This window comes from Diabrotica virgifera, chromosome 1 (genome assembly GCF_917563875.1).
Source record: "Diabrotica virgifera virgifera chromosome 1, PGI_DIABVI_V3a".
In the NCBI taxonomy this organism is placed as follows: Eukaryota; Metazoa; Arthropoda; class Insecta; order Coleoptera; family Chrysomelidae; genus Diabrotica; species Diabrotica virgifera.
In genome coordinates this window covers 112,593,466-112,604,574 of record NC_065443.1, presented here as the reverse complement: position 1 = coordinate 112,604,574, position 11,109 = coordinate 112,593,466, and positions in this window count along the sequence as shown.

Below are 11,109 nucleotides of genomic sequence, written 5' to 3'. Positions count from 1 at the left end.
TTTCCATATAGTGGGGGACTATTCATTTTTTAATTTAATTTTCCATTTGAAACAATCGTTTTTTTTCCGATTATAGCGTGATCTATCCATTATTCGAAAAAATGTGACAAATAAAAGTTGCTTATTTTTACGTAAAGAATCCAAATCTGCAATAAAAATTGGGGCTCTTATTTAAAATTTTTAATTAAATCCCCCACCTGCGCGGGGCCCGTGTTTGGAGCCATTCGATAGATTTTTCAAAAATATTGAATACATGTATTTTCCAGTTTTTCGATCTGATGTTCATTTTTCGTCGATGTTGTATATAAAATTTGTAAAAAAAACATGCAAAAATAAATACTGAATATTACATACTTGATTCAAATGCATGTGCGCTCAGCGTTTGACATTAAAACCCCCCTCGAAGCTAGTTCAGCTGAAATCCACGGGAGGTCGTCATTGTGACATCGCTTAGTAATTTATTTATTTAATATATCTATTGAATTACTTTAGGCTTGTTTATTAAACTAAGCAGATAATGATGGTAGGGGAGCCCAAGCGGGGATTTTTGCAGTTACTCGAGCGCGTCAGATTATCACATGGGGAGAAACCTTGTACCCTGTAAATGTACCTATACCATATATTGGTTCTTAACACCGGGGAATTCATTAAGGGGGGACCGAAAAAAAAATCTATTCTTAGAAAAACTCGAAATCATCAGATTAATATAAGGTAAGTTAAGTACATGCAAAATAGGGTATATTTCAAAAATCTGACGATTTGAGCGGGGCCTAAAAAAATGGGTGAGTCACAAAGTTTCACAAAAAAAGCGAATATTTCGCGAAATAAACGTCAGATTGAAAAACTAAAAAATACGTGTTCAATATTTTTCAAAAATCTATCGAATAATACTAAACACGTCACCCCACGAAGAGGGGTGGGGGTTAAATTAAAAATTTTAAATATATTTCGCGAAGTGAACATCAGATCGTAAAACTGCAAAATACACGTATTCAATATTTTTCAAAAATCTATCGAATGGCACCAAACACGGCCCTCCACGAAGGGGGGTGGGGGTTACTTTAAAATCTTAAATAGGAGCCCCCAATTTTTATTGCAGATTTCGATTCTTGACGTAAAAATAAGCAACTTTTATTCCCAACATTTTTTCCAATTATGGATAGATGGCGCTGTAATCGGAAAAAACGATTGGTGGAAATGGAAAATTAAATTAAAAAATGGAGAGTCCCACACTTTATGGAAAACTTATCTTAACTTTTTTTGGTTTTAGCACCCACTCTCCACAATCCAATAGGTCCCCATAACGCTCGAATAATGTGAAAATTTAGCATACTTTCTTCCCCTACTATGAGGATTTATTGATGAAAAACATGGCTAGTTGTTAAAGCCCATAACTTTTTTGTTTTCCAACATAAGCAAATGAATCAAAAAAGAAAATGTTAAGAAAGCCTAAGACTATAATTGAGTTTTAATTTCAATATTTTATATTGCTAGAATATTCCACAGGGTGTTCCGAACTTTAAGAAAAAAACACAGTATGATTGTTACACCCGGTATAACATGACATTTACCTGTCTAGCAACAATATTATTACACCAATATTCTTAAATAATAAGGCTATAACATACTAAAAGAATCACTCAAATCGGACAACAGGTTTAGGAAATTCGAGACATCAAATATGTCCAATTTTTAAGGTGTTCGCCTAATTTTGCCGGTGTGTCTATTTGACAATATTTGTATCCAATCTGACAGCGTCTCATTTATGGCTCTGATTATTGTTTTGATAATTCTGAAAATGAAAAGAATCGTCCCTGGCAGCAAGCAATAACAAAGAAAAAAAGTGAATCAAAAAGTAACCGATTTATAACCGAAACGTGAAATAAAGTCTCACCTTCCTGTGGAACGCCAATACCAGCACAAGAGACGAGACACTGACTTCTTCTCGGCACTACAGCCCAAATTGAGCCTTAGCCTCCTTTATTTTTTGCCTCCACCCTTGCTTGTCTGTGGCTGCTCTTCTCCATACACGAACTCCTAAAAGGGCTTGTGCGTCGCTGTTTACTGTGTCTTCCCAGCGCTTTCCAACCGGTCTCTTTCCCTGCATTCTAGCATTCAGTGCTCTTTTTGGTAGCCTATCCTCTCTCATTCTTATCACATGTCCGATCCATTGCAATTTTTGTTTTCTAATGAAGTCTGACAGGGGTATTTCCTTATAAAGGTGATAAAAAGCTCGTTGTTGTATCGACTTCTGAAGATTGTGTTTTCCCTCACTGGTCCAAGTATTCTCCTCAGTACTTTCCTTTCGAATGTGTCGAGTTTGTTTTTTTGGTGTTTCTTTCAGGACCCATGCTTCACTGCCATAGCATACTATTGGTCGAATTAAGGTTTTAGAGATTCTCATCTTTGTATTTCAGTGGACATTTTTAAACCGAAATATATGGGAGAGGGCAAAATAAGCTCTGTTTGCCTGCGTTATTCTCTTCCGTATTTCTCCATCTTCTGATTCGTCGGAGACACTGACTACATCAAACATATCAATTAAAAATCTGGTTAAAGACCCTTAAGAAGGTTGGCTATATGTATTTACTTTTGATACTGCTGCTTTTAAACAGCTCAACAGAGTTACAATTATTGTCTCAAATTGTTGAGCCAGCATATACGTCGTCGGCCTATGCTTTTTCAGCCCAGTGTCTTTCCTTGTATAATAATCTGCAGCAACGCATATCTCTTAGCGAGCTCATACACCAAAGCAATATCCTACAGGAATCGTATATACCATACATTGCGGAAAGATATGCACTGAGCGTCGCATCTGGTTTTCGGTGGACGATTCTTATAGTCCGTGTGGTGGACCGCTCCCGTCTGAAAAAAATTCTTTGTGGATTCCTATTCAAAAATATCTCCTAACAAATCTGAAGTGTGCCGGGAGGAATTTTTGGGCAGAAATTGTTTAAACAATTTTTTTAAACAAATACAAAAGCGTGACTTTTTTCTGAGCATTATGTGGACCATATAGAACAATTTGGTGTTAAAGGATAACTTTCACTTTGGATGTCTGGGTTATGGCATTATTTGGATCAATTATATCATACTATATTATTGAATGTTGATCGGAACGATTATTTTCATTTGGGGTGCTAAATAGGTGGTGATTTTCACTATTTTTTACCAGCAATCTTTATTTTGACCGTAACTCGCTTCATTTTGATGCTAGAATCTTTTATAAAAAATAAAAATAAAGCTTTTTTAAACTTTAACTTTGAAAAATTTTAATGAGTTTTTCCAGAAAGTGCTTTATTTTTGGTTATTTCACGTTGAAATATTCGATTTGGAATTTAACAAATAAGAACTTATTTTTTATTAGCTCCAACTTTGCTTTTACTACTGGATCTATGGATTTCATGAACACTTCATTTTTTTGTTTTTTTTTATGAGCTACATTTTTTCTAAGCATTTTTGAAGTTATACTTTTTTAGGAACGAGGGTGAATTTTTACATTCCCTGGCGCATGCGCACACCGACAGTATATTAGTCAATTATCGTTATATATGACAGTATATTTAGTCGCTCAAACGTTATACGGGATCATATTGGGTGTTAAAATCATCTGTCAATAATTGTTGGAGATTATGGATCAACAAATGTTGTGTATATTAGTTTTTATTGTTGTGATGGCAGAGAAAAAAGCAAGTTTATAATTGTAGTGACTTTTAAAATAGTTTTTAAAAGTGACAGGTACGTAATAATTGTAAATGTTTCAGTATCCTAATAAAAATTACATAGGTACCTACCTATTGGGAAAATTTAAAATGAACCTATCAAAATAGCAATCAGAATAGCGTGTAATGGTTTGATTTACATAATTTAATTACCATCAAAATTTCTGTCAATATTCACCTAATATATTGTTTTCTTACTCTGTTTTGTTTTATTTTAATATTTCAATATTTTACAAAAATCAAAATAATTTGCTTAAATTCAGAACTGTCAAAAGTTTAAACCGTTTAGTTCGTCGATCTTCCCACATGATGCAGGTGTCTCCGTGGGTAGAAGTGTAAGATGAATCAATTCCAATACTAACTGCGCAAACATAAGCGGGTTCGAACCCCAATAGAAACTTCTATTTTTTTGATTTTTTTTATACATTTTATGATTGTAAGTATATTTATTATATAATTTTTTTTCAGAAAATACGTATTTAGTTAAAAAATTTTCCGACAATTATTGTTCAGAAATCATTTGTGGCATTTTTCAATGTGTTTGTGTGTGTTTTATTCTTTTATTTTTTTTAACTTTTGGTACTGTTTTAATAAAAAATTTTGAAAAGTAGTAAGTATTAAAATTAGTTTATTATTTAAATAAAATATAAACAAACTGTTTAAAGTATATTAATTTCGTTGAAATCATATAATAGAAGTATTACTTCGTACGTGTGTACAAAGTACTTACACACTTTTTTTTCCATAAGATACTTACATTTTGAGTTGTTTGCGAAAAACCGTCTGAAAACGTTTCTTTTTTTTTGTTGACACTCGCAAATAATGCGAAAAGTATTGACTTAGTTAAAAACTCTTTAGAAAAAAAGTTGCTTAGAATTAATCAATTTGTCCATTTCTGGACTTATTTTAAACGTATGATTTTTCACCCCGAGAAGGGTGAATTTCAACCCCTAAATAAAAGCAATCAATGGTAATCGACCAACTTTGAAATGGGGGGTAAGTAGAACCTAAATCCAAATTTTCATGCAATTCGGTGGCGACACTAAAAATTACACGGTATCGCCGTATTTCACGTTCATTTACTGGGCTAATATAAACTTAAATTATACAAAAAAATCGTTCAGATCGCAGTGTATAAAAACTTACGAGGCCAAACGAAATATTAATTTTACCGAAATTTATAATCTACGAGTAGCAATTGTTTACATCGACAATTTTCTTGTTAAGCACCCAAAGTAATTGTAACATCGATCTTTCTTTATTTTCCCAACTTAGAACGTCAAAAGCAGAGGCCCCGCAGCATGAAGCTTGCGGGGGGCCCCAATGTATCAGGGGCCCCATCTTGTCGTCTAATGTAAATATATAAAAATGTGTTATTTTTATATTATTTTAAGCATGCATACGCAACGCATTTTAAAAGTACCTGGAAATCTGCCACACACACTACCATAGATCATGAGGAGAGAATAACAGCTAAAAATTTAAAAAGTAAAATGGAACATTTTGAATTTGTCTTCCCAACTATTTTACAAAATAAAGTTTTGGAATCTACAGTGCGGTGGAATACGTGTTACCCCCCCCCCCCCCTGTTAACATGTTTATTTTAAGAATATAAGCAAAACGCTCGGACAGGTCGATTTTAAACTGATCATAGTATATTATAGCATCATAGTTTCGAACTTTACGCGATCCCTCTTCACGTGACAGGCATAACTTTGATTTTTTTAAATGGTAAAGTACATCATGTGACACACCATTTAACAGCTTTTGAAATACTGATTACAAAAATGTATAATACTTTAATCCTTTTTGAGAGTGTAGGCGCAAAATTTCTGTCGAACTCTTTTTAAACGTATTTATTTTTTTCGAATCCTGAGAAAACTAATAAGTATTTTTGAAAAATTTAAACGCAGAATGAAAGACTAGATTATTACCGAGGGCTGACAGTCCCTTAGAATAAACAAAACGTTTCTTATGAATGATATATTGGAAATTAAAATCACACTAAATTTTCTCTTTTTTTTTACTTATTAAAATAAACATTATAGGAGTTCTCAAGGACTTTGGACCATCGAGAATACTGTAATATTTCATTCTGCGTTTAAAATTTTTCAAAAAAATTTATTAGTTTTTTCAGGATTCGAAAAAAATGAAAATTTAGAAAGAATTCCACCGAAATTTTGCGCCTACGCTTTCAAACAGGATTAAAGTGTTATACATTTTTGAAATCAGTATTTTAAGAGCTTTTAAATGAGATATCACATGATGTACTTTCCCATTTAAAAAAATAAAAGTTATGGCTGTCACCTGAAGAGGGATCGCGTAAATTTCGAAACGTTGATGCTATAATATACTATGGTTAGTTTAAAAATCGACCTATCCGAGCGTTTTGCTTATATTCTTAAAATAAACAAGTTAACAGGGGGGGTAACACTTATTCCACCGCACCGTATAAATCTAGCTGTCACTCTTTTGCAGTCCAAAAATATGAATCTCTCACGCACAACAGTACTTTTACATAACTGTTTTTGAAGTTATATGTACTTCTTTAGGCGCGTTGGGAGTAAATTTATATGTGCGTGAATTCATCAAAAGTCTTGGTCCTGAGCGCAGCTGAAACGTTATATGTGCTCTGATTGGGTAATTGCAATGACCTGTCAACAATAATTGTTCAATATGTCGGTTATTTTATTAATACGTCAATGGTTATGGGTAAACAAATGTTGTGTATATTAGTTTTCATTGTTGTGAGGACACAGGCAAAAGCAAGATTATAATTGCAGTAACTTTTTAAATAGTTTTTAAAAGCAACAGGTAGGTACGTAATTATTGTAAACGTATTGTAATAAAAAATTACATAGGTACTTACCTACTTGGAAAATGGAAAATAGGTATTACCTACCTAGTTGGTAATGCTTTGATTTACATAATTTGATTACCAAAAAAATTTCTACCAATCTTCATCTAATATATTGTTTTCTTACCCTATGTTTTGTTGTATTTTAATTCCACAAAAATCAAACTATGTAATTAATTAAATTCAGAACTGCCAAACAGTAAAACGTTCAGTTCGCCTATCTTCCCACATGACGGATATGTGTAGATGGGTAAATAAGTAGACGCTTAAGTAGAGTACAAATCTAAGCACGCTAAAATGCGGGGTTCGAATCCCAATGCGAGTTATTTTTTTATACATTTTATGATTGTAAGTATATTTGTTATATAATTTTTTTTTCAGAAAATGCGTATTTAGTTAAAATTTTTGCCAACAAGTATTGTTCAGAAATCATTTCTTGTGGCATTTTTCAACGTGTTTGTGTGTGCTTTATTCTTTTATTTTTTTAATTTTTGGTATTGTTTTAATAAAAATTTTTGGAAAGTAGTAATTATTAAAACTAGTTTAATATTTAAATAAAATATAAATAAACTGTTTAAAGTACATATATTATATCAATTTCGTTGAAATCACATAATAGAAGTATAACTTCTTACGTGCGTACAAAGTACACACGCATTCTTTTTTTTTTATAAAATCTTAGCCAAAATATACTTATGACATTTTTACAAGAATTCAAAGATTTTTCTACTAATTGTGGCTTGCCCTGTACTTTTAAAATCAAAAGATTTGGTAGAGTTAAGAAGCATTTTAATGAATTATTACAGCATCAATGCTTCCCAAACCCTAAAGAAAGATATAGAGTAGGCATGTTTTTTCCTTTGTGTGACAAAGGGAATAAAAATATATGGACAATATCTAAACAACTTACGTTTCGCCGTTGATATAGTCATACTAGGTATGGCAAGAGAGATGGTACAGGAACTCATTGTGGCTATTGACAATATAGGTTTAAATAAAAACATCTCGAAAACAAAAATAATGACCAATTCGGTACGCATCTAAACATTCCGTATATGTATTTGGAACCTAGGAGTTTTCTATTGGTTCGTTGCAGCACGCGGTCATATTTTAACCAATGGGCGGCGAGGTTCCAAACGCATATATATATATATATATATATATATATATATATATATATATATATATATATATATATATGAAAAAACAAAAGATGTAGATCTTTGAAACACACTCAGTGATCAAAAGATCCACAGGTACTGGTTTGGACGACCACTCGTACGAAAACAAACAAATGAAATAGAGAATGCGGAAAAATCCCCTTACGAACAATTCACACATCCACTACTTCGGGCTGGGAAAAATTTTTTGAATAGAATCGAAGATCCAAACACCAGCTCTTAGAAATGTGTTTCGCCCTCTTCAACCTCTATGGGTATTGGGCATTGAGAATGGCATTGTCAGGTTGGGCGTAGATTTACGTTCCTGCTATGTCTAGGTCTCGAATGTTGTTTTTTGATTGGAATGTGTCTGAAGATATTCAACCTCTCATCTTCACCGATGAGCCCATAGAGGTTGAAGAGGGCGAAACACATTTCTAAGAGCTGGTGTTTGGATCTTCGATTCTATTCAAAAAATTTTTCCCAGCCCGAAGTAGTGGATGTGTGAATTGTTCGTAAGGGGATTTTTCCGCATTCTCTATTTCATTTGTTTGTTTTTATATATATATATATATATATATATATATATATATATATATAATCAAATTCCCTTCTACCTATTGGTGTCGGGATTACAATAGTAACTTAGATATTGTGTACAAATTTACGCCACTGTCTTCTATTTTGTGCCAATACTTTTGCTTCTTTCCAGGATTTGCCTCTCTTTTGTAGAACTTTTCCAATAGCTTGGTCCCATGTTTCTCTTGGTCTTCCTCTCTTCCTCTTGATATTTACTTTCGCTTCCCAAATCATTTTTACCGGTCTTCTATCGTCTAGTCTTTGTAAATGTCCCCACCAGCTGATTTGTCTTTTTTCTATGAATTCTAAGATTGATTCCACCTCCAGATCCTCCCTTATCTGCTCATTTCTTACCCTGTCAAGTCTTGTAACTCCTCTCGCTCTTCTTAGGTACTTCATTTCCGTCGCTTGTATTCTGCTCTTCTGCCTCTCTGTTAATGTCCACGATTCACAACCGAAGGTGAGTATGGGTCTATATATTGCCTTAAAAACTTTAATTTTTGTACTTTGCGCTATTTCCTTTTTTTCCTATAAAAGTTGTGTTCATTGCATAATATGAATTTATTGTTTTCTCTATACGTTTATCGATTTCTAAACCTTGTTGACCTGAATCTTCAATTTTTACACCCAGGTATTCGAAGCATTCAACTTGTTGTATATGTATACCATTGATCTGTATACTCACGTTTTCTTTAGTTTCTGCTACTACCATCACTTTTGTTTTTATTAGGTTTAGTTTCATGCCACTTTCTTCTAATATTTCACTCCACGTTTGTAAGTTTTCTTGTAGGTCCTTTTCTTTTGTTGCCATTATAACGATGTCATCTGCAAAAGCACACTCTGATATTTCGATCGGTTGTAAGTTTTTGTATCCTACAAATAGGTGTTTTGTTCTCTGACTACATTTTTTAATTATTTCGTCCATAAACAACGTAAACAATGTTGGACTTAGTCCTCCTCCCTGTCTTAGACCATCTTTTGTTATAAAATTTTCTGACTTGAGGTTTCTAGTTATAACACAATTCGTCGTATTTTTATATAGACATTCAATATTTTTCCTTAGTTTGGTTGATATTCCTCTTTTTTCTAGGAGCGACCATACTTTTTGCCGAGGAACAAGATCAAACGCTTTTTGTAAGTCGATAAACGCAAAATATGCTTTTCCTCTTCTGAGTTTCGTTTTCTCAATGATCTGTTTAATAGTGAAGATGTGATCTTGCACACTTCTTCCTTTTCTAAAGCCACTTTGAGTTTCTGCTAATGTTGTATCGATTATCTTTGTCAGCTTTTCTTGTAATATTTGTTCGTACAGTTTCATCGCCGAGCATAAGAGCATTATGCCTCTATAGTTTTTGCATTCTTTTTTATCTCCAGATTTAAATATGGGTAGTATCAACGAGATCTTCCATTCTTCTGGTATTCTTTCAGCTTTCCATATCTTGTTTATTAATTGTAATAATATGTGTTGTCCTTGTACTCCCATATATTTGAGCATCTCAGTTGTTATTTTATCATGCCCTGGTGACTTTCCATTTTTCATTTTTGCCAATCCTTGTGTAAATTCTTCCCATGTTATTGCAGTGTCTTGCGTTTCTTCTATGGTTTCTCCGGTATTTGTCACGTTAATGGTATAATGTGGTGTTTCGTTTTCAGTTGATAATAGTTCTTGAAAATACCTTTTCCATCTTTCCATTATTTCTTCTTCCTGTGTCAAAATGTTTCCTGTTTCGTCTCTAATTGTCAATTGAACTGTATTTTTTCCCCTTCTTAATGTTTTCATGGTCTTATAAAACAGCTTTTGGTTACTTTTACTATCTGATTCTAGTTTTTCCCCGAATTGTTTCCAACTTTCTTCTTTTGCATCTTTTATCATATTTTTTACTATTTTTCGTTGTTCTTTATATTTTTCATACGTTTCAGTTGTTTTGTTTGATAGGTATATTTTCCATCGTCTTTTCTTTTCCTTTGTTTCTGATTTAATTTGTTCATTCCACCACGATGTCTGTTTCCTGTTGCTAGTTGTTCTACTTACGCCGCATGCCTCCTTGGATGCCTCAATAATAATTTCTTTTATACTATTCCATAACTGATCCACATCTGCATCTCTCATTATTAATAGCCTTTTTTCAATTTCTCGATTTATTATTTCTTCATATTTAGTTCTCACATTTTCTTCTGTCAACTTGTAAGATCTTATTGATTCAAATTCTACTTTTCTTTCTTTATTTATTTTCCGCTCCTCGTTCTTCATAATTTGGTGTTTAATTTTTGTTACCACCAGATAGTGATCACTATTGATTTCTGCACCTCTTCGTACTTTGGTGTCGGTAATGTTTGCCCTATAGTCTTTTTCCACTATTACATAATCGATTATTGATTTTTCTCCTCTGCTTATAACTTCCCGTGTGTATTTGTGGATATTTTTATGTTCGAAGAGTGTGTTTGTTATTATTAGATTATGTAGTTGACACTATTCAAGCAATCTCTTGCCGTTATTGTTCCTCGTATCTTCCCCATGTGTACCTATTACTGTGTTATATTTGTGATCTTGTTTACCAACTCTGCTGTTGAAGTCTCCAGCAATTAATATTCTTCCTTTGCATTCTTCTGTAATTCTCGTCAGTTCATCCCAAAATGTATCTTTTATTGCTGAATTCTCGTCTTCGCTTGGTCCGTATACGGCTAATATTATCCAGTTTTCTCCGTTTATGCCTGTTAGTTCTACTTTTAATATTCTTTCGTTAATTGCCTCCCACGTGTTTACACTATTTATTAGCTTTTCATGTATTAT